The sequence below is a fragment of the Adiantum capillus-veneris genome, chromosome 19 (genome assembly GCF_014529385.1).
Source record: "Adiantum capillus-veneris isolate H3 chromosome 19, ASM1452938v2, whole genome shotgun sequence".
Taxonomy (NCBI): domain Eukaryota; kingdom Viridiplantae; phylum Streptophyta; class Polypodiopsida; order Polypodiales; family Pteridaceae; genus Adiantum; species Adiantum capillus-veneris.
In genome coordinates, this window is record NC_140949.1 from 75,286,830 (window position 1) to 75,310,458 (window position 23,629).

A 23,629-nucleotide genomic window follows, 5' to 3' on the forward strand; every position below is an offset into this window, starting at 1 on the left:
AGAAGGCAGTGGATTTCTATGTCATGTCTACCAAGGGAAATGGTTACCCATTTATCCTAGGAAGACCATGGCTAATGAAAATGCGAGCTTTGCAGGATTGGGAGAGTGGAAAGCTAATTTGCAGGAATGACAATCACAAGAAGGTTGTCTTTGACATGAAGGAGCAACGCCAAGAGGAGCTCCATGAAGAATCATCTCAAAGTGAGACGGAAGAAGGTTGGACCGATAGCACTTCAGAAGAAGAAAGTAGCGGCAGCATTACTGAAGAGGAGTCTTCCATCGAAGTCATGGGGGTAAGGTTTAAGCCAAGCAACCAAGAGACCTCTTGTCAAGGCTTGGAGGAGGTAGGTCCTCAAGAGAACGAAGGTGATCAAGATGAAGGGATGTTGGAAGGTATGCTATCAACAACACTTACAAAGAATGAAAGAGAGGAGTTCAAATGTGTGCTAAGGAAGTTTCCTAGGCTTTTTGCGAAAGACTACACTGACGTGCGTGGAGTAGATGTTGTTCAACACAAGATTGAGTTGAAGCCAGAGGCCACACCTAAGGCTCAAAAGCTACGAAGGCTAGGAGTCATTAAAGAGCAGGCTCTACTCAAGGAGGTAAGAAAGCTTCTAGCAGCAGGGTTCATTTATCCAGTGGAGAATTCAGAGTGGGTCTCTCCTGTTGTTGTCACTCCTAAGAAGAACGGCAAGTGGAGGGTGTGTGTGGATTACCGTCCCCTCAATGAGGCAACAAAGAGAGATCACTTTCCCCTCCCATTCCAGGATGAGATACTAAATGAGGTAGCTGGTCATGAGAAGTACACTGTGTGCGATGGTTACTCAGGGTTGTTATGCTTTTAGAGTCATGCCATTTGGTCTGACAAATGCTCCTGCAACATTCCAACGTTTCATGAATATGGTGTTTCAAGCATTCTTTGGAAAGTCAATTAGGGTGTTCATTGATGATTTCTGTATTTATAGCTCAAAATCATTGCATCTGCAAAGGGTAGAAGAAGGTTTAAAGAAGCTCTACGACATGGGAGGTCAACTCAACCCCGACAAGTGCCATATAGGTGAGGATGAAGTAATCTTGCTTGGTCATAAAGTTTCTTACAAAGGCATTGAAGTGGATCCTTCGAAGGCAAAGGCTCTTATTGAGCTACCATCACCCAAGAGTCTTAAGGAGGTCATCTCGTTCATTCAAAAGGTGAAGTATATGTCACGCTTCATTCACTTAGCCTCGGAGTTACTTCACCCTTTGCAAAAGTTGACACAACAAGTAGAATTTGCATGGTCTGATGAGCTTGAAGAGTACTTTTGTAACATTAAAATCATTTTGTCAGAGCTACCAACACTCATGCCTCCTTGTTGGGAATACACATTCTTTGTTAGCTCTAGTGCTAGGAAAGAAACAATTGGTGCTGTGTTGCTACAACAAGATCCCCACAGTACAAGGATGCGACCCATCTACTTTGCTAGTAGGGTCATGAATGCTTTGGAGAGGGACTACACAGAAGCAGAACTCATGATGCTTTCTCTCATGTTTGCGGTGAGAAAGTTTAGATCCTACCTGCTACCAAAACCTTTTGTAATTCTCACTGCAGAAAATTTGTTCCCTTGGGTGTCATCTCAAATGAATCTTAGTACTAGGATCTCAAAGTGGATTATGGAGTTGCAAGAGTTTCAATACTCTTTCAAGGTAGAAGATAGTGTGCGTGCACAATTGGCAGGGATTCTCACTTATAGGATGCACGAAAAGGAGATTAAGGTGCCTGAAGTAAAGACCCTACCATTGCCACCACCAAAAAGTATTCCTAATGCTTTTACTTTGTTCTTTGATGGAGCTTTTCGTCGAGCCACAGGAAAAGCAGGGGGAGGGCTAGTGTTGCTCAACCCAAGTGGAGAGGTGGTCATGAAAAAGAAGTTCAATCTACCAAGTTCAGCTAGCAACAATGAAGCAGAATATGACACTCTACTTCATGGTTTGAAGATGTGCATTGGCCAAGGGATACAACGCGTCATGGTAAAGGGAGATGCACTTCTCATTGTTAAACAGATTTTAGGCATTTGGGCATGCAAGAATGAGAGCTTACGGACAAAAGTTCATGCCATTCGTAGATTGTTTAATCAATTTGAAGAAGTGCAACTATATCATATTCCTAGGAAACAGAATGAAGATGCTGATTTACTTGCACAACAAGCCGTTGCATGTGTAAAGAAAGAAGTGCAGGTCATCATGGTGGCGGCTGCTGTGAAGCAACCGCGGTACCAGGGATTGGAGTCATTGGCTCCCATCATTGGCTACATTTTGGAGGGTGAGTTTCCACCAGACTTCACAAAAGCTCAGAAGAGGAGACTCATGAAGAAGGCAAGCGTATATCTCTTCCTAGAAGGCTCCCTCTATCAAAGAGGGAAGGATCAAGTGTGCAGACGAGTACCAACTATCAAGGAAATTCCAGCCATTCTAAAAGGTTTGCATGAAGAGGCATGTGGTGGTCATTTTGCCCAAGAATTAACTGTGAAGAAGATTTTGCTTTCGGGGTATGTTTGGCCAAGTTTGCATGTGGATGTTCAACATTGGTGTAAAAGTTGTCACACTTGTCAGATAAATGGAAATAGAAGGTTGGTGCATGGCCCAAGGCAAATAGTGCTTGCAAATGGACCCTTTGAAAAGTGGGGCATTGATGCTATGGGTCCTCTGCCTAGGACAAAAAATGGTAAACTCTACATTCTAGTGGCTGTAGACTATATGACTAGGTGGGTGGAAGCACAAAGTGTGGCAAAGGTAAATGAGAAGACAGTAAGCAAATTCGTCTACACTCACATTTGTTGTAGATTTGGCACACCTTTGGAGATTGTTTCTGATAATGGTCCAGGGTTTAGAAAAGGATTGCTCACAGAAGTTTGTGAAGAGCTTCACATTCTACATCGTCATAGCACACCATACTACCCACAGTAAAATGGTTTGGTGGAAAAGGCTAATGGTGTCATTGCAGGAATCATTAGAAAGATGGTGCAAAACAAGGCAAAATTATGGGATGACTTCTTGGATGGTGCCTTGTGGGCGTATCGAACCACATATAGGGAAGCCACGGAGTTCACACCATTTCACTTGGTCTATGGTCAAGAGGCTTTACAGCCAATTGAGCTAAACATTCCAACAATGCGACTTCATGGCAAATTAGCACAAGATGATCAAGAGGTATGGATGGATCGACTTCTTACGTTAGTGGAGCTTGAGTGGAAAAGAGAAGCAGCATACGAGTGCTACAAGAGGAAAGCCACACAAGCGAAAGAAACGCACGACAAGAAACTGAAGGACAAAGGCATCAAGGAAGGAGAGCTTGTGCTAAGGTATGACAATCGACTTGACAATCGTTTTGATGCCAAGTTTGAAAATAGATGGCAAGGGCCATACATAGTCAAGAAGGCTTTCAATTCTAGCTACTATCAGCTTATGGACTTGAATGGTAAAGAGCTCTCCAGGAAGGTAAACGGGTATCGCTTGAAGCCCTATTTGAGTCGCCTTCTACCAAAGGATCTACCAAAGATCTGTCCAAAGGCCGCTGTCTCATGTAAGTATTGTTACATGAAGCATGAGTGTAACTCCAGCCAAAATTCTGAGGGGCCAAACAATGAAGATCTCGTCAAGGACTCTGAAGCACTCTCTTTGGAAAAGATGCTCTATGATGGTACATGAATATACCATCATCCAGGGGGAGGGCTAATGATAGCCGTTTTTTTGGCTATCTGTAATTGCCACAGTGAGTTACCTCACCCTACCAAAATCACCCAAACACTGTGGCTATCCCTACCATTTCACTGTACATAGGCGTGCGTGAGTCACGGGACTTTTCCCTTATCTTCTTAAAAACCCTCAGCTAGCTAGTCACTGGGCTAGGTGAGCCAAAAAAAATTAAAAAAATAAAAAAATAAAAGTATATTATGGCCTCTTTGTGTGTAAATATTTCATTGTATATATGGCCTAAATATAGGGATTTTTTATAATTATTTTGGTATTTTATTTAAATATTTCTACTTGGGTGTGTGTTTTATTAAACCTATGTACACCTTCTTTCATCCTCTTACACCATAATTTTATTTTTTTGCCAATATGTACATACTCTAACCTCATATTTTTCCTTTATACAAATCACTCCCACATTTTCACCCTCACCCTCGTGAAAACAAAAAATTGATTTCTACTCATTGGTTACTTTTATTATATTATTTACTTGCATACATTTTCCTCTTTCACCCAAAATAATTCAAGTTGCCCAACCATTGGCTCATACACAATGCCTTTCATGTAAGCCTATTTAAGCCCTACAAAGGAGAACCACCAAGTAAACCTATTATTGAAGACCCTCCCAAAGTTGAAGACCAAGAAGAGGTACTACAACCCGAAGCCATCCTTCGGCATGAAGACAAGGTACTACGACATGGTAAGATTATTAGACGGTATCTTATTGAGTTCAAAGATTATCCTTTTGAAGATGCTAGATGGATGCAAGGAATACAGCTTAGGGATAGTATGAACCTTGTCAATGCTTACAATTCTACATTAGAGTAAGCAAATGTACAAATTTCTTTGAAATGACCAATCTTTTTGTCTTATAAGACTAGTTCTCTTTTTATTGTGCACAATTTTAGTATGCATGCTTAGAATCATGTTTGTGATGACGACGTCTCTCAAACACCAAGTAGAATTTTTCACTCTACTTTGGGAGAATGAAATGGACTAAAGAGCAGACATGCTTATGGCAGCTATGTCTCCCAAGCACCAAATGGATTAGTCGTCCATCTTGGAAAGATGTCATAGGGTAAAAAGGGATCCTCTACCTGCTAAGTAAGATTGACTAATGACTAAGGCTTTATCTCTTCTACCTCATAGTCGAGGATGACTATGATTTCAAGAGAGAGGTAATGTCATAAAAACTAATATCTAACCAACCAAAATGATTTTCTTGTATTAAACTGATCACTTAATTGTGGGAGAATAAACGGGAACAAGGGTTAAGATATTGATATGTTCTTATAGATCTATCTCAACACGGGGCCAATGCTAAAGGGACCCAAATGAGAGATGGTCTATCAAAGAGCAAGGCTAACCAATGGAGTAGAAGACCTTAGGTTTAGCTTCATGGAAGACCTCCAATAGTTAGTGTAAAAGCCCTTTGACCTTAGGTAAGCTAGGGATGATGGGAACTCGGCCCAAGCTTGAGGTACTTGAGGTGGGATCCCAGCCCAAGCTTAAGGTGCTTGACATGCTTGAGATGCTAGGGATGTACTTGAGGTAAGAAAACAGCCCAACCTTGAAGTGCTTAAGGTTGGGGGGCCAAGCTTGTGGTGGAAACTGGGCCTAAGCTTGAGGGGCTTGAGGTGTTAAAAGTCAAAGATCTAATCCCTACAAGAAGGGGGCGAGGCCTACATGAGGGGGGATCAGAGAGAACACCGACACACTCACACAAGGCCGACTTGGTACAAAGAAAGCAAAGGAGACACTTGTCAAGCTCCTCCTCATGTTGCCCTCATGGTGTGCCTGAAGCCTATTGGTTGTCCATCCAAGGGGTCCAATGATGGAGAATTAACTAATTGATTTTGCATTTATCAAGTCCTCTCTCTCAAAGGGGAAAGGGGGACACTTGTCCCAAGGCTACCCTTGTTGCTTGGTATCACTCTTGATTATGATTGGCTAGGCCAGGAGGGGTCCAATGAGCTTCAAGCATGAGCTACAAGTAGGGATTTTAATTACGCGATGACGCATTTTGTTAAATGTTAATTATTGTTGTTATTATCACTATTTTTTTCATGTCGATAACATATCTAATGTCATGACCTACGAAAACCGGTAGAGAACGTAGAGCCGGCGGGACAACCAACAATCCCGGCAGGCCCGGCGGGTTTAATATGAAACCCGACGGGCCCGACGGGACAAGCAAGAATCCCGTCGGGCCCGTCGTGTACCCCCTCCATATTTGGCGGCTCTATATAACCCTTGTATAGACCTCACATCACATCACCTCTTCCTCTAAATTTGGTCATCCTTTAAAATTTAGAAGAAAAACTAAAGGTTAAAAAATGAATAGTCTTTAAAAAAAATTAAAACTTAATGTAACTCTGATCATGGATCATTAGTTCTTTTTTGGACTGAACTGATTCTTGAAAGGAGGTAGAAAGGTGAATCTTTGGGTCGGTATGTCTACATTTGGGATGGACTGATTTCATGTTTGGTTCATCGTTATATTTGCTAAATTGATTGCTATATTGATTAGAACTTCTATCATGGGTCATTAGTTTTTCTTTGGACTGAAGTAATTCTTGAAAAGAGATAGAAAGGTGAATCTTTGGGTCGATATCTCTACTTTTGGGATGGACTGATCACATGTTTGATTCACCGCTGTATTTGCTTGCTAATCCGATTAGAGCTCCAATCATGGATCATTAGTTCTTTTTTGGACTGGACTGATTCATGAAAGGAGGTAGGAAGGTGAATCTTTGGGTGGATATCTCTACTTTTGGGATGGATTGATCACATGTTTGATTCACCGCTGTATTTGCTTGTTATTCCGATTAGAGCTCCAATCATGGGTCATTAGTTCTTTTTTGGACTGGACTGATTCATGAAAGGAGGTAGGAAGGTGAATCTTTGGGTCAATATCTCTACTTTTGGGATGGACTGATACTGATGTTTGATTCACCACTGTATTTGCTTGCTATTTCGATTAGAGCTCCAATCATGGGTCAATAGTTCTTTTTTGGACTAGACTGATTCATAAAAGGAGGTAGGAAGGTGAATCTTTGGGTCGATATCTCTACTTTTGGGATGGACTGATCACATATTTGATTCACCATTGTATTTGCTTGCTCATGTTTGAGTAGATTGAGGTTTATTCCCTTCAGGCTTCACTACTACGCTTGTGTGTGATATTGATTATAACACTAATGTTTGGTTTGAGTAATACTTGAAAGAAGAGATAGCATATTGAGCTATGTTTATTGGTCTTGCAGGCATCCAATAAGTATGTCTTCCACCGGGAATGTGAGCGGTGATGTTGGTGTCTCAAGCCTGGCTTCCTTGAGGAGACCTCCTACCTCGATGCCAGGTCCTGCTTCGCAGGGCAAGCGAAAGGCAGGTGGAAAAAGTCCAGGACCCGAGTGGAATTTTGCCATAAATTTAAATAAGTATCAAGATTAGAAATGTAACTTTTGTGGCGAAGAGAAATCTTGAGGAGCACCAAGAATAAGGGATCATTTTCTAGGTGGCAATACCAGAATCCAAGGAGGAAAGTGCAAGGGCTTAGATGCAAAAGAAGCAGCTATGCGCTTAAAAGCTTTAATTGGTAAGAAAATTTCCACAAGCAAAAGATCAAAACTCTCTACTTTCAACCATCACACCCCGGTATCGATAAGATCAAACCAGGATGAGGGATCATTGGGTGTAACGCCCACCAATGGAGTCACTCAAAGCAGGGAACCAACTTCTCATATCGATGGAACTACACCTCCAAACCATTGATCTCCTGACTTTCAGGTAGGATCGTCAGAAAGTAGACAGGTTAGCTTACAGACGAGCTTCAAAACGCTTGCCTTAGAAGAAGCACAACTTGCACTAGCTAAACCGTCTATTTCACTGGGGGATCATTGGCCATTGTCACCCGTGATGCATGGAAGTCAGCTTGGAAACGCATTGGGGAGTATGGTGCTGGATTTACCCCTCCAACATATCACCATATGAGAAATCAACTGTTGGATAAATGTTACACAAGCACACAAGGATATTCAAAGGGTAATATTAAATGCAACAGAACAATTTGGATACACCATAGCTAGTGATGGTTGGTCCAATGTTCAAAGGCAGCCATTGATCAACATCATGCTTGTATGTCCTCGTGGTGAATGTTTTATCAAAGCTGTGGATAGCTCTGGTCAAATAAAGTCTGGCAGTTTTATAGCTGACATCATTGGCGGACGCAGTGGAGGAACTTGGAAAAGAAAATGTTGTCCAAGTAATCATGGACAATGCCAAAAATTGCAGGGCTGCAGGTAGGATACTTGAAAGTCGCTTCTCTCACCTATATAGTGCTGGTTGCAGTACACACAGCTTGAACTTGGTATTGCAAGATTGGTACAAGAGTAATGACATAGAGTGGTTCAAATGGATAGTAGACAATGCTCACTTAATAGTCAAGTTTGTTTTGAAGCGTCAGAGGGTTCTTGACATGTACCGTCAGAGGATGTCTGCTATGTTAAAACTGCCGTGCGAAACTAGATTTTGCACCAACTACTATACGGTAGAATCACTAATAAAAAATAAGAATGCTGTGATGGAGAAATTTGTTTGTGCCACTTTTTCAGAATGGAAGGCCGGTCAAAGGGAGAAGATAAAAAGCAAAATAGGGGTGATCAGAGATCTACTAGCTGATCGCCACTTCTGGGATGATGTGGTGAATGTGCACAATTTCATGATGCCAATTATGCTCGCATTACGCCAATTGGATTATGCCTTGCCTAACATAGGTAAGGTGTGGATGGCTTGGTGGAGTGTTCAAGAAAGCCTTGCAAATTGAGAGGAGCCCCAGGAGCCAATTGTGAAGCCTTGGAAGACACCATTCACTCAAAAGAGGAGAGAAATTCTGAGAAAGTATGTGCATGGTTGATGGGTTGGAGCACATAGTCCACTACACAGCGTAGCTTTCTTATTGGATCCAGAGTATTGGGCAATGGAGATAGACAAACTTGATGAGGCGGTGCTGGAAGACTTTTATGATGTGATAGGCAGGTTTTATGCTGATCCTGATGAGCATGCATCAGCTTTTACTGATCTTACAAAGTTTAAACTCAAAGAGGGTAAGTTTGGTACATAATTTGTGCACAAACTTGCCACGGAGCAACCAACGTGGAAGTGGTGGATGATGAATGGTGGTAGTGCACCCACCCTTAAACGCCTAGCTGTTACAATCCTAGCCCAATGTGCATCTAATTCAAGTTCTGAGAGAAACTAGAGTACATACAAATATGTACATTCCACCATCAAAAACCGCCTTCTAAATTCAAGAGCTGAAAAATTGGTGTATATGTACTGCAACCATCGGCTATTGGCAAGAGTGCAAGCTGAGAACTACAAAGAGGAGATGCCGCGCTAGACTTATGATGTAACCAATGATGAGGTGGACGAAGACAGTGAGCTGCAAGGGGAATCTCATGAAGTAGAAACTACATGTACTTTAGAAGAGATCGAAGAGAATCTGGAAATTGAACCAACTTTGACCCATCGCAGCAAGCAACGGTGGTTTAATTAATAGATTATCCAATCCATTGAGTGACTTTTGTTTAAGTTCAGAAACTGTTTATCTTATAAGATTTTTTTTATAGTTAGTTTAAGGTTTAGACATTTGCTTAATAATAAACGAAGCCCTTAAAAACCTTTACAAGACAACGAGTAAATGTTTTCAAATGTTACAAAAACTATCCAAGTGTGATAGTGAAATATTTGTGAGAATATCTTCATTCTCCTGTTCACGCTGATCTTTAAGCTTATTATAGTCTTCAGACATTTTGAACATTGCATATAGCTTTTTGGATATCTCATACTCACATTAGCACAATGAAAGCTATTCATCATGCTTTGCATCAAGCATGATATATGGTACATATGTCCGCATGGCAAGCTGAAGTGGCCACACCACTCATGAAAGAATTATCTACATATGGGGCAAGGACCACCGTGCTCACCAGAAGCTGGAGGGGCCTCAATAGATGTTGGGTGCTCAATCAATGTGGCAGCATTTTGTTTTTTTATAGTTGCCTATAACTCTTTTACGTGGCGAGATAGCACCTTCACCTCCCTTTGCAAGTCTCTATTTAGGGTTGCTTCTGCATGAGAGCCTTGTGTAGCTTGTGATGCTTGCCTGAGTTGAGTTTGAAGCTCCTCCTTAACTTGGTGCACTTCCATTGATGCACCTTCTAGTGCCAATGACATCTCTTGCCGTGTGACGGTGATTGCACTGCTACGAATGTCCTCAACCATCATATGAGGTGTCCTTGAGCTGAAGTCCACTGCTTCACCCAAGACATAATGCATGTTTAACATCTTGGCAAACCACAATGGACAATCCATATAATGCATAGGATGACCCATAACATCGAGATATATGTTCTCTCCATTGTCTTGTATGTCTGCATTAATGCATTGTGATAGCTTGAGTCGGCCTTTCTTGATGTTGTCATCTGCAACACCTGGCCATATGGATTTGACCATTTCTCGGTCAATCCTAGAGTTCACCTCTTTCCATTGTGTACCCACTGGGTTGGCCCACTGAGAGCAACGAGCTGCAATTCGAGCGGTGTCATTCACTCCACCGCCTTGACACATGGATCTAAGACGCTCAAAAGCGCGCTTAGCCCTTTGATTATCATTATCCATATCCTGATTAAACACTATACTTCAGTTACGGCATACAAACTTAATGATAATCAATTGCTATAAGAGTAACCACCATTTTACGACAATCAATTGATATAAGAGTAACCACCATTTTACGACAATCAATTGATATAAGAATAACCACCATCTTACAACAATCAATTGATATAAGAGTAACCATCATTTTTTAAATCAATGAATAACAATCAGTGATTCCACGTGGCTTATTGCTTGAAACTTAAGAGAAAAAACAAAACTCATAGAAAATTTGTTGTCTATTGAGATATAACAAAGTGTTTTTTTACTCATACATCATCCATGGCGCATAAAACCCAAATGTTAAAAGTGCTTTTATAAGTCAAAAGTCTCAGAAAACCCTACTTCATAAAGTACATCATATATCCATCAAAAAAAGGCTACACTCATTTCAGAGGGAGGGTCGTTCTGGCTGGGCTTCAAATCTTTCTAATTCTTCATCCAAAAGTGCCAAGGTCTTTCTCTCTGTGGATTTCTTCCTCACCCAACCTTCCACAACAATCCTGGATATGGTTTGTACCTCCACTGAAACCTTATGTTTGAACCAATATGTGCTATAGTAGTTAGACAAATCTCCACAAAACTTACAACAAAATTGCCATATCACCCATCCTATGGCGTACACATCTGTGGCCTTGGTCCATGGGCACGGGTGATTGCCATCTAGTAACTCAGGAGCTCTCCAAGGATGAAGCTTTTGTCAAATTTCATCGGTATTGTTGGTCTTTTCTGTCTCTAAGCCAACAGGCAGAGCCAATCTCCAATCAATTATTCCAATACGGAGAGTGAGATCCTTGGTAAAGTCCAACATGATGTTCCATGGATGGAGATCATTTTGGATCACTCCCTCGTCATGTGTGAATCGCAATGCCTTCACTCAACGAGGGAGCATGATTGCACATGCTCTTGATACATGTTTTCTGGTCTTCAGAGGGTTGCTCCCATTTGAAGTCTGCAGGGATCTTTCCTTTCCCCTCTTGATGCGCTACAAGCGTCGTGAAAGAGCCATGTGGATGGGGCACTGTCTCCATAAGATCACCTAAAGTTCCCCCATTGAAGTAGGGGAATATCAGAAACCATGGCAACGTTACAGAGATGGCAATACTCCTCACAATCCCTCTATGGTTGAGATCTACCCCACTTTCTGATTCAAAGTTTTTCCACTGATGCTTGGCCTGTCCTTTGAACTCCTTGGCACAATAAGTATTCGTTGCAGGAAGGAAACTGATCCCTTTGATTTGAACTTGCCACCCTGTGCCATAAGCCCCTGACCCAAGTTTCTTGATCTTCTTAATGGACTTATTTGGAATGCCCAGAGTCATACTACATTCAGAATTGTATATACTGCTCTCTAGGTGACTTGCAGAAGTAGTAGAACCCGATGTTCCCTCAATGGCAGCCTCGTCAATAAATGGTTCTCCAACTTGGCTGCTCCCCACAACACTGGTGACAGCCATTCGCATTTTCTTGCTTAGGCCAAACTGTGTGTCTATGTGGGATGCTCGCCTTGACCTCTCCTTTTTAGCTCTCCATCTAGTGTTCCAATGCTCTAGCTTACCCTTGTCTACTTCTTGAGGGCATTCCTCTTTCAAATCAAAGGCCACCTTGGTCAAATTGCCCACCCAACTGCTCAGTAATGAGTTTATTGATTCGGTTGTTTTGTCTGGATATAACAACAACATTTTGCGGGCAATCTCACTGTATATTGATTGCAATCTAGACTCATCTGCAATAATCTGCACTATATCGTCGGGATCTAGTGCACTGACGATCGTAATCAACAAATGTCTAATTTTCTTTTTGAACTCTATCATTGAAGTAGCAGAAGGATCCATTTTGCCTGCAATGGTATTATTGCAAACAACACATTGTGAAATATAACTATGTGCCACTACATTTGGATCTTTTCTACGTGAAAGAAAAAGTGCAATATAGACCATAGATCTCGTACGCTTTTGCAGTAACACACCTAATCGCAATTGCAACCATGTGTCAATGCCTCACCGTATGACAACTTACAAACAGATGTTCCTATCATTCTAGCAGCAACACACCTAGTCGCAAATGCAACCATGTGCCGAAGCATGAATGACTGGGAGCAACATAAAACATAGTCACCCTACGCTTTTGCAATGACATACCTAGCCAAAATTGCAACCATGTGCCAGTGCATCCACGCACGGTGACTTCTTTCAAACAGATGCTACCGTCATTCTAGCAGCAGCACACCTAGTCGCAATTGCAACCATGTGCCGAAGCATGAATGACTGGGAGCAACATAAAACATAGTCATCCTACGCTTTTGCAATGACACACCTAGCCGCAATTGCAACCATGTGCCAGTGCATCCACGCACGGTGACTTCTTTCAAACAGATGCTCCTGTCATTCTAGCAGCAACACACCTAGTCGCAATTGCAACCATGTGCCGAAGCATGAATGACTGGGAGCAACATAAAACATAGTCATCCTACGCTTTTGCAATGACACACCTAGTCGCAATTGCAACCATGTGCCAGTGCATCCACGCACGATGTCTTCTTTCAAGATTCAAGCATATGAAGCATTATGAAATTATTTGAGCACACATTCATGCATTAGATGCTACCATCAATCTAGCAGCACCACAACTAGTCGCAATTGCAACCATGTGCCGAAGCATGAATGACGGGAAGCAACATAAAACATAGTCATCTTGCGTTTTTGCAATGACACACCTAGTCGCAATTGCAACCATGTACCAGTGCATCCACGCATGGTGACTTCTTTCAAACAGATGCTCCTATCATTCTAGCAGCAACACACCTAGTCGCAATTGCAACCATGTGCCGAAGCATGAATGACTGGGAGCAACATAAAACATAATCACCCTATGCTTATGCAATGACACACCTAGCCGCAATTGCAACCATGTGCCAGTGCATTCACACATTGTTACTTCTTTCAAACAAATTCTCCTGTCATTCTAGCAGCAACACACCTAGTCACAATTGCAACCATGTGCCGAAGCATGAATGACTGGGAGCAATATAAAACATAATCATCGTACGCTTTTGCAATGACACACCTAGCCGCAATTGCAACCATGTGCCAGTGCATCCACGTACGATGATTTGATAAAAGAAATTTTAAACCTTTAAGTTTTAACGCAAAAAACTCAAAAAACATCAATAAAATAAGGAAGGGTTTAAAAAATTACAGCTACATTGCTTTGAGAATGTGGAAAGCTGCCAGAAAGTTTGGTGAAGACTTTTCAATGTACCTCTTTTGTGAAAAGACAAGCACCGGCATCACCTTTATATAGCCATGGCAGGCCCGGCGGCAGGCAAATAGCTTTACCCGGCGTGACCGCCGGGAAGATTCACTAGCCCGGCGGGCCAACTAATTAGCCCAGCGGGCTACGAGCCGGTCTCCAGGTCTCCCTGGAGATCAAAAAAGATGAATGTCAATTAACAAAATATTTGTTATTTTGCATTTCTATTGTTATTAACCTGAAATTATAGTGTGATCACGTCATTTTGAAATCCCGGGCTACAAGGGGGGGTCGACCAAAGCAAGCTAGGGGGCTGCTTAGGGGATATACTCTCCCACACACACTCTCATTATGCATTATGCAAAGTGCAAGAGCTCCCTCTCCTTCTCTAAGCAAGTAGAGGTTGAGAGCTTACACCAACACTCTTGGCTAAGGAGTGAAAATCCAACCAAGAGCCATGCTTCAATGCTTAAGCTTGCCATCTTCTCCTTGTTCATTACTATGCTATTATGGATGCTAGCAAGAAGAGCTATGATAAGTGAGGAACTAATTCTTTCTCCTATGAAATGTTTCTTCTTCCTCTTCCCTACCCTCATTCCCTACAAGCTTTCACAACCTTCGAAGGTGTTTGAGGTCTTGGGACTGATACTTGGGATAGTTAAATCTTTCTTCAAAGTTTATGTTATGTTTGTGATGCATGAAGCTTTCCATCTTCATTGTAAGGTTTCCAGTTTCTAAAACCTTAAAAATTGTACAAAGCTTGTAAAATTAACTTGAAAACCACTATTGAATGATTCAATCATGGCTGATATTGGTATTTTTGGAATCATAACCAGAATCCGATAAAATATGGAAAAGTTACGGGCCCTAAAAGGTTACACTAGGAATTCAATTAGTTAAAAAAAACTAGATGGTTTCAGTAATTATTATTAAGAAAGACTTTCTTATCATAACGTTCTAGAATTAACTGATATTCCAATTTTCATTATTAAAAATCAGTAAAATCAACCAAAATCGATTCTAGAAGCTGAGGCGGCAGTGTGGAGCTATGGGGAACGTGCCAGAGATAGAAATGGCAATAGTTGGCGCTACCTTGAAGCTGGGGGCCTGCTTGAGGTGTCAAAATCTACCAAAACAGCCAAGGGCCCAGAAAAACTATAAAAAGACCCCCTTTCCTTCATAAAAATTTAGACTCAGAGCCTTGGCACACTTTCTCTCATCTAGAGAGACCGCTAAACAGAAATCACTAGAGATCAAGCTCTAGTTGGTTAATTAAACGATAATTAGCCTAATCCTTCTTAATTAGTAAAACCTATTTTCTTAATAAATTAAAGATTAATCTTATGTATACTCAAAAATCCTCTCTTAATTAAATATTCTCTGTTGATTATTGTAATTAAGGTTAGGGATATTAAGCTAATTAATTATTATATCATATTAGGATTGAAATTATCCATATTAACCATAAATTAATGGAAATTATACTAATTAATTTTAGAATAAGTTGAGATAATTATCAGAGTTGTGTTAGATTGGCATTAAGCTAGAAAAATTATCTTAAATTTGTTTTAGTAATTTTCATAATTAATTAAGCACAATTACACTGTTTTTGAGAGAAAATAAAGAGGAAAGTAATTAATTTGATTCAAAATGTTTTAAGATAATTATCAGAGGTTAATTACATCTTAGAGAGCTTGTGATAGTTATGTTAACCTTAGATAATTAATTTACCTAACTATTTTAATAGAATTATACTGCTTTTAGTACAAATTAAAAGGGGCAAATTAGCAAATTGATTCCAAATGCTTTAAGTTATTTACCAGAGGTTAATCACATCTTAAGAAACCCGTCCTACTTATGTTAACCTCAGATACTTAATTTACCTAATTATCTTAGCAGACATACACTGTTCTTAGGAGAAATTAAAACGGGAAAATTAGCAAATTGATTCAAAATTCTTTGAGTTACTTATGAGAGGTTAATCACAATCTTAAGAAACCTATGATAACTATGTTAACCTTAGATAATTAATTTACCTAATTATCTTAGCAGAATTACACTGTTTTTAGGACAAAAATTAAAAGAGAGAAATTAGCATATTGATTCAGAATGCTTTGAGTTATTTATTATATTTTACTTACATCTTAGAAAGCCAATGATAATTATGATAACCTCAGATGATTAGTTTAACTAATTATCTTAGTAGAGTTACATTGATATTATGACAAATTAAATGAGAAAAATATCAAATTGATTCAAAATGCTTTGAGTTATTTATCAGAGGTTAATTACATTTTAGGAAACTTGTGATAATTATGTTAATCTTAGATAATTATGTTAACTTAATTATCTTAGCAGAATTACACTAATTTTAGGATAAATTAAAAGGGGGAAATAACAAATTGATTCAAAAGGTTTTGAGTTATTTATCAGAGGTTAATTATATCTTAAAAAAACTTGTGATAATTATGTTAACCTCAGATAATTGGTTTACCTAATTATCTTAGTAGAATTACACTGTTTTAAGGATAAATTAAAAGGGGAAAAAAATAAAAATTATTTGAGTTATTTTTGAGAGGTTAATTACATTTGAGAAAACCCGTGATAATTATGTTAACCTCAAATAATTAGTTTACCTAATTATCTCAATAAAATTATATTATTTTTAGGGAAATATAAAAGGGGGAAAATAGTAAATTAATCCAAAAACCTTTGATATAATTATTAGAGGTAGAACACACCTTGAGGAATCCGTGATAAATATCCTAATCTTAGATAAATAGTTTAAATACTTTTTTTCATTAAAAGTAACCAATTTTGCGTATAAAATAGAGAAAGGAAATTAGTAAATGAATTCATCTAATTACTAAATAAATACCTGAGGTCAAAAATCACTATTGAAGGTTGGAAAAATTACGTCAGTATAAATGGTTGGTATAACAAATTACTATCAGCAAGATTTTGCCTAAATTAGACCATACGTATAGGAGGGAAAGGTTATAAATTAAATTTATGAAAATTCCTAAAGATAAAACATATTAAATTACATTTAGGGTGAGTAATCCATTAGCCAATAGGAACTATAATTTTCTAAGGTTAAATATAAAATATTCATGGAATATAGACTAAGGAAAAACCTAGTTAAATAGATTCCCTAATTAAATGGTAATTATGGGAAATTACTTATAGTACAAGGAAGTTACAGGAGGAATATCTCATCCAAAACTATCAAGGATACCTACTTACTCCCAAAATCTTTATTTTTGGGTAAAAAAGAAGAAAAGATATTATTCAATTAAACCTCTAATCCATTAAGTCTTTTTATAAAGCTGTCGATATGGCTCCAAAGAGAACCAGAGGAAATCCTCTTACCGAGGAAGAGAATATTAGCAACAAAGGAAATAAAGCCACTAATGACCATGAGACTGGGCCTAGCCATAGGCCGACGGAGGAAAGTCTGCAGGCTCCAACGCAGCAGCACATGGATGAGCAATCCCAGGTGGATTTTCTATTTTGTTCACATAAAATCTTTTAACGTTTATTTTAAGTTAGCATTGCATATGTAAGGGTTAGGAAGGATAAACTGGCTGTAAATGGAAGGTAACTTCCAAGAAACTAATGAGCAATGATTGTAAATAGGAAAGAAATAATTGGGTTATGACTGATTGACCTAGGAAAGAAATGTTTGACCATCCTTAAGACAGCTTGTCTCAAGACACCTCTGATTCCTTAGAAATATTTTACTACAGGTAATGAGTAATGATGGCGATTCTACCATGGATGAGTCGGTTTCCTTAGCGCACGTGGAGTCTTCACTCCGTGTTTGTGGATATTACTTAAGATTTCCAGTTTATCCTAGAGGAACCACCCGGTTGTATGGGCAGCCGGTTGGCGTATGGGCACCCGAACTTTGGGTGATGGCTTTTTCCACCCCGGTTTTATAAATAAGGAATGGGTACCGTTTTTTCACCCCTGTATAGGTGGTCTTGAGACAAGCCAGTACTGGTCAAAGATACTTCAGAATGATAGTACCTTGTCTTAAGTCTAAAGATGTTTGGTTGCTGAAAGAATGTCTTCAATACTGTTTTCAAGGGTTATCTTAATGAAATTCATTTGTGAAAGTTAAAAGGAATCATTGTTTTAATTGTGAAAAGAATGTGGTAGTAATTAAACAACACAAAAATCATGTGTGAGTGCGGGGTGGTAAATGGGGATTGACTAAGGTTGTCAATCATGGACAGGTGGAACTGATTAGTCAGGTAACTATCCATTCCCATGCACTAAAATGTTTAGAAACTTCTTCACTTGGAAGAGGAATCCACTAACAGCTGTGCCCTCATATATGTTAGGGGGAAAAAAAGCGTTAGCTAAGGAAACCATAATCTGAATGATGAAGTTATAGAGCCGGAATAAGAATTTTTTTTTGGTAGTCCGGTTTCCACTGCAAGACAGGACTAGGTCTCTTTCTAGGGCTATAAACCTAAACCATTTTCAATGTTAAGGGTGAATTCCCTGGAATTTTTCTTGTTTAAGGACTCTGACTTTAGTAGGCCTAGAGACCTATCAATGATCCCATCCCGTTTTTTATGTCGGCGGTTTGGGAACCTTACATTGATTGCATCACCTAGGTCACAAGGAACAAAAAGACTGTATTGTAACAAGTCTCTCTTAATGGGAGAAATCATATGACAAATGCCTATTGGAGGGGGGACCGGCTCCACATAAATACGGTCCTCAAATGTTGTCATGTTCTCTAAATTCTCTCTCTTGCAAAAGTATTGTTCATGCCAAGTTAGCTAATTGCTATGCCTATGTTGTTATCTTCAATTATGTTCACCCGCTATGGTCACAAAGTAATTTCTCAAAAGTACTCTCATTAATTTCCGCTACTCTCAAGTTAATAGGCCAATTCCATTACACTTCAAACTGTCACAATGTTATAGAAATGCTGTGCAAAATGGATACCTTTGACATGAATGGATTTAGTGCAAAAAAGCTATGCAGTATATACTCAGCATGGAGGAGGCACCTCCATCCACACAAGTTGCCATCCATTAGTAAAGGCACCATGACTTCCTTAATGTTTGACCTGTACGGCTCTAGATTTTTGCATAGCCTTCCATATAAGTGCAACAATCTTTTTATGAAATCTGCAAGCAGGAGGAGTTGATATGAAACCAACACAATAATTGTCTCCATACTTTATCCAAAATAAAATCAAATTACAATTCTCAATACTCACAGTATTAATTTTGGATGCGTTTCTTGCATTGAGTTTAGTGCCCAGACAGCTGGCTTGTCAAGTTCAATGCAAATGAGGCTCCTATAGTTGTTGCTCTCATATGGGAAAATTATGGTGGTTACTTACAGCATTGGACAACGGGCAAGCCACTTCTTGAATGTGTTGATAGGGATGTTTTTCATTCTAAGAAAGACAGACATTTGAGAATCAAAGATATATATTTTTGCATGGCTTTGTGCAGGTAGCTAGATCTTGATCAAACTACAAGACAATTACTAATTGCTAGTCTCTAGCCTCAAGGTTGAATAAAAAGGATGTAATTTTTGGGCGAGCAATTTTTGGCGAACGCTTTTTAAGAATCGGGCGAGCGGATTCCCAAAAGTTTCTTTATCTACCTCTCCCTCTCTCTCTCTCTCTCTCTCTCTCTCTCTCTCTCTCTCTCTCTCTCTCTCTCTCTCTCTCTCTCTCTCTCAACTATTCCAGAGTCTAGAACCATTCGCTATGTGCCTCTCTCTCCCTTTTCAACTAAAATGTAACATTGAAGATTGCACCTTCAAGGCCAACTTACATTCAGACAAAAACATGATTTACCCCCATGGATGCATTCAATATACTATTGATAGACAAAGAGAAACACCTTATTCCAATTCTATGTGTTCCATTGAATCAAAATTAAATACATGTGGAGGGGGGATACATCATGGGTGAGGTGGATGAAAGAAGGGCGGTGGAGGGCCATATGCTGCTGGAGGAAACAAAGGTCGTGCCAACGGGGGCAGTGCACCAAAAAATGGGGGAACTCCTCCGAATGGCAAAGGTACAAACCATATGTGGGGAGGCTTGTAGGTAGTGTGCGGGGCAATGGATCAACTTTGGGTGGGGCCTCAGATGTGGAGGCACTGAATGCATTGGGGGACGGTCCAGTTTTGCAGGCCATGCCAAGAGTGAGGCTGTGAAAGTCATATGTGGAGCTGCTATTGCCCCCTCTAATTGTTGAGTGGTGTCTGTAAAAGTGGCTCCATTGGATGAATCTGCTCTGTCACCTGCTTTGGATGCTCAATTATATCTACCCAAAGAAAAATCAATGTCGAGTCTAAATCGGAAGGTAGGCGCTGAGCTGGCCCTAGATAAGCATTGAAAACTGACCAATCCTTCTCACAACTGATGCAATGCCTGCGTAGCAGTAAACATTGTGTTGCAAATGTCCCCACTCCTTCAAAATATTCAAACACAACATCTCCCATGTTTGTGAAGGTACCTAGTAGCCACCTACAAAGCAACAAAAATCCTTAGATTTGTTATACCTCCAAATTTCTAGGAACATGAAGTCAAAACATCCAATAATTTTCTAGCACCTGGCAAACGCTGGACTCCTCCCAATACCTCTATGATAAGGCCTTCCCATCAATCAAGTGTCCACTGTGTGGGATCCGTACCTGATAGCTTCTCCCACAACATGTCGTCCTTTGCAGGCAATCCACGTTCATTTGATGTAGTCTCTCCATCCGCTTGATCATACCTCAGAAGCCACCCGCCATCTCTAGGGGGTGCAAAAATGACTAGCAACAAAGTACCAACCTACAAATAACATTAACACTAAAATTAGCATATGCAAGATACTGGTAAGCATGAGATGTGTGGTAGTTAGCATAATGATTATGTACATATATACAGTATGCTAGGTAGCATATCATTATGATTCCTTGTATGCTTAGTATGTCAATAAGAATTCCATGTACTTGGAATGCTAACTAGCATAATTGGGTAGCTAGCTAGCATATTGTGTGTGCTAGCCACCATAACTAGCATACAAACTACACTAACTAGCACCCCTTTCTTTCTTTTAGTCTTGCACAGTATACCGGCTAGCATACACTATCATGACTAACATAATTGGGTATGCTGATTAGCATACTCAGCATGTATGCTAGCTAGCATAACATGTATGCTAATTAGTATAATTGGGTATGATAACTAGCATACACACTATGCTAGCCACCATACCCACTATGCTAGCTAGCATAACTAGGTATGGTAACTAGCATACATAGTATGCTAGCCACCATACCCACTATGCTAACTAGCATACATAATACCATGTATTCTAACTAGCATAACTAGGTATGCTAAGTAGAGTAACTCGGTATTCTAACTAGCATAATAGGGCATTATAACTAACATACACAGTATGCGTGCCACCATACTCACTATGCTAACTAGCCAACAAACTCTGCTCACTAGCATACATAGCTTAATAAGCATGTATGATTACTAGCATACACAGTAGCATGTATGCTAGCTAGCATATCTGGGTATGTTAAATAGCATTTAGATGATGATGACTACCATGCATAACATAATTAGCATGTATGTTGACTAGCATAAACAATAGCATGTATGATAACTAGCATAATTGGGCATGCTAACTAGCATGCTAACTAGCAAAAAGACTCTGCTAATTGGAATACATAGAATAATTATCATGTATGCTGACTAGCATACATAGAAGCATGTATGTTAACTAGCCTAGCTGGGTATGTTAACTAGCATACACAATACCATGTATGTTGACTAGCCTAATTAGGTATGTTATCTAGCATACATAGCACCATGTATGCTAACTAGCATAGACATTAGCACATATTCTTACTATCATAATTGGGTATGCTGACTACCATAATTAGTTATTCTAAATAGAATACACAGTAGCATGTATGATTACTAGCATATGATTGGGTATGCTAACTAGAATATACAATATTCTAACAATGATACCCACTATGCTAGCTAGCATACATAGTATAAGTGGATATGCTAACTAGCATACACAGTATGCTAACCACCATGCCCACTATGCTAGCTATCACACCAATATTTTCTTATTAGGATGGGTAATTAGCATGCTTCCAGTTACGATTATCTTACTAGAGATTGGTGTGATTGGATGTCCTTCCCCTATAAGCTTGCAACACCATTCTGTTGGTATCCTCTATTGGCAAGTGGAAGTTGTACACTCTATCCCCAGGGATCATGTAGCAACAAATCAGAGAAGGTGATAACTATGCTCATAGGGCATCTTGACCTTTGCAATGATTTTATGTGCTTCTAGTGGTAGACCATAGCCAGTACACTGGTTCATCATCGTCCCATCACATACCCTTCCTATCCTTTCAATAAAAGTGTCCATAGCTAATTTAAAGATGGCAGTGGGGAAGAAGGAGCCTTATAGCATCTTGCTTATATGATGAGTAGTTGTAAATGATTTTCACAAGCATGCACTTTTTCTTCATGCACCTCCATATTAATCTAAAAACCAAATAAAAGAGAAGCATGGTAAGTACATAGGTTAGCTGTGCACATATTCCAAGGATAAGGTGCAAGCACAAAAGTCACGGACACTTACATGATGATAAGTTATTTCAATTTCAGCATCAACGGAAGGTGTCCTTACTACGAGGAAACCTCAAACCATCCAGTGTGTCTTTAAGCGTCTCTATTTTCACTTTGATCTCTATTTCCCTCTTCACATCCTCATTGTGGCTCTGTAGTAAACTCTGCAATTCATTGTTATCATCACAAAGCTTTCGTATCATAGCAACCACATTTGGGCTAACCCTAACATTTCTTGCTTTCAAAACCCTTGAAACTTTGAACTCCTCTTGCATCCACGAGATGCTATTTAGCAACCTGCACTTGTTTTCTAAGATGTCCACCAAAAACCTTTGTGTTGCAAATACTCAAGTCCAAAATATGATAGGCTTTCAACCCCTTAGTGAGTGTTGCGGTGAGAGATGGTGTCACCTTGGTAGCTTTGGAAATATTTGTAGCTACTTAGCCTGAGTAGACCTCCTTCAATTCAAGAAACCCCCCCTTTGTGTTTTGACATAAATGATGGGATTATGCATCCTCCAATTTTTGACATGGGCCTTGTAGAATCCCTTTTCTCAAAGGTCTTGCAAATGTTAGACAACAAACTGAGCTCAATTGAAGTGCATGGTTGAACCTCTTGCAATTACCACCGGATTGAATTCTTTTACAAATCCCTTTGCAAATGTAGAGTTGATCTTCATGTTGGTTGCGGCCTTTTGGTACACCCTCTAGTGTATCTTCATCACCTAGTAATACATATCGTTATGTATACAACTGCATTTGCAATCCTTTGCCTTTGTGAATATATTGAATGACTCCACATAAGTAATTTGTCCCACTTCACCAATTTGGGGTTGGCACCATCCATGAAGAGGCCATGAACAACATTGAAATATTTTGTTATAATACAATTTTTTTCCAACACTGGGATGTTGATCTTGGGAGCTTTACATTGGCATGCACACCCCCAATGTCACAAGATAATATGATGCAAGGCTATCCATGGCAAAGGGAAAAATTTCTATTTGTTGCAAAATAATATGTACCTCACATTTCATGCGTATAGGAGATGCTTAAACATAGAGAAACAATAGATTCTTTAAGCAACCCCACTAGAAAATAACTCTTGATTGGCACAAACTTGAACCATATTTGTGACACAAGTAGTGCAACTACTCGGTTGCACAACACAAGTTGTGCAACTGCTAAGTTGACACACACACAGGCCTGGTGTAATGTGAGAGGTAGTCAGTGTCATTTGATGGCGTGCACACAAAAACACACACACACAGAGTACGACATGCTTCTCCTTCCCTACAT